Source organism: Mandrillus leucophaeus, unplaced genomic scaffold (assembly GCF_000951045.1).
Source record: "Mandrillus leucophaeus isolate KB7577 unplaced genomic scaffold, Mleu.le_1.0 Scaffold430, whole genome shotgun sequence".
Lineage (NCBI taxonomy): Eukaryota > Metazoa > Chordata > Mammalia > Primates > Cercopithecidae > Mandrillus > Mandrillus leucophaeus.
Genome location: NW_012104588.1, coordinates 1,079,525 through 1,081,625, shown reverse-complemented (window position 1 = coordinate 1,081,625; position 2,101 = coordinate 1,079,525).

Here is a 2,101-nt window from a genome sequence, read left to right as displayed (position 1 = left end):
CTCCAATGCCCCCAGAATGCAGGCGAGAGCGTAACAGAGTAAACATTGGAAAGACGCAGCAATCTTAAGGTGCATCTATTACAATGAAAACAGCTCATGAAAGACTTTCAAAACCATAGGAACGCATTGCTAAGGTTCTGCCTAGGCCCTGGAAGCAACTGTACCAGGGAGAGGCCCTCAGACTTAAGTCAGGGGAGTTCCTTGTTCAATTTCCACCCAGTGCCACTGTGTCCAGAGTTGGTTCCTTCTGGTGGGTTCTTGGTCTCGCTGACTTCGACAATGAAGCAGTGGACCTTCAAGGTGAGGGTTACAGCTTTTAAAGATGGTGTGTCCAGAGTTTGTTCCTTCAGATGTGACTGGAGTTTCTTCCTTCTGGTGGGTTCGTGGTCTCACTGACTTCAAGAATGAAGCCGACCTCCGTGGCAAGTGTTATAGCTCTTAAAGATGGTGCAGACCCAAAGAGTGAGCAGCAGCAAGGTTTATTGTGAAGAGTGAAAGAACAAAGCCTCCACAACGGGGAAGGGGACCTGAGTGGGTTGCTGGTGCTGGCTTCCATGGCCAACTTTTATTCCCTTATTTAGCCCTGCCCATGTCCTGCTGATTGGTCTATTTTACAGAGTGCTGATCGGTGCATTTACAATCCTTTAGCTAGACACAGAGTGCTGAATGGTGCATTTTTACAGAGTGCTGATTGGTGCATTTACAATCCTTTAGCTAGACACAGAGTGCTGATTGGTGCATTTACAATCCTTTAGCTAGACACAGAGCGCTGATTGGTGTGTTTTTACAGAGTGCTGATTGGTGCATTTACAATCTTTTAGCTAGACACAGAGCACTGAATGGTGCATTTTTACAGAATGCTGATTGGTGTATTTACAATCCTTTAGCTAGACAGAGTGCTGATTGGTGCATTTACAATCCTTTAGCTAGACACAGAGTGCTGATTGGTGCGATTTTACAGAGTGCTCATTGGTGCATTTACAATCCTTTAGCTAGACACAGAGTGCTGATTGCTGAATTTACAACCCTTTAGCTAGACAGGAAAGTTCTCCAAGTCCCCATTCGACCCAGAAAGTCCAGCTGGCTTCACCTCTCACCACCTCCAAAGCTAGGGGTGCTCTTTGCCTCTCTGACTTCCTCTTCCTTAGTCAGGTCACACACTGTGCAATCTGGATACCAAATCTCCTCTTTCTGACAACTCAAAGGCATCCCTCCGTGCATGCTTTTCTCCTCTCTATCTACCCACTTTCCCCTTTCAACTAGTCCATTCCCATAAGCACCCAAACATGGATGGGTTCCCCTTTGAAATAATAAAATTGTATTTTATTTTATTTTTGAGACAGTTTCACTCTGTTGCCCAAACTGGAGTGCAGTGGCACGATCTCGGCTCACTGTAACCTCCACCTCCTGGTTCAAGCCATTCTTGTGCCTCAGCCTCCCAAGTAGCTGGGACTACAGTGCACGCTAACACGCCCGGCTAATTTTTGTATTTTTTAGTAGAGATGGGGTTTCACCATGTTGGCCAGGCTTGTCTTGAACTCCTGACCTCAACTTATCTTCCTGCCTCAGCCTCCCAAGGTGCTGGGATTATAGGCGTGAGACCCCGCGCCCAGCCTCTCCTTCTTAAAAGATAACCTTTCTTTTGTCTTTCCTTTTCTCTCTCGTTTCCTTTCTAACCAACTCCTAGCAAGTCTGCGCTTAATGCCATTCAGTCCTCTTCTTCCAATGTCTCTTAAACCCATTCCAGTAAGCTTCATAGAAAATGAAGGACCCAGCAGTCCCAAGAGCCCTGAAGCCCCTGCACCCACCCTAGCTGGCTCAGTACCTTACTTTAATGAGAGAAGAATAAGCTTCTGCTATTTAAGCCCCGATGTTAGTGTTTTCTGTTTTATTGTGTGTTCATGCCTTTGAGAATTCCCAGGCCGTTGGGATGAGGGTGAATTCTTCCCCAGAGGGTTTGCCTTAAAACGGCTCTACCATGGGTACGTGCTTAAAATTATTGCTTTCTGGCCGGGCGCGGTGGCTCAAGCCTGTAATCCCAGCACTTTGGGAGGCCGAGACGGGCGGATCACGAGGTCAGGAGATCGAGACCATCCTGGCT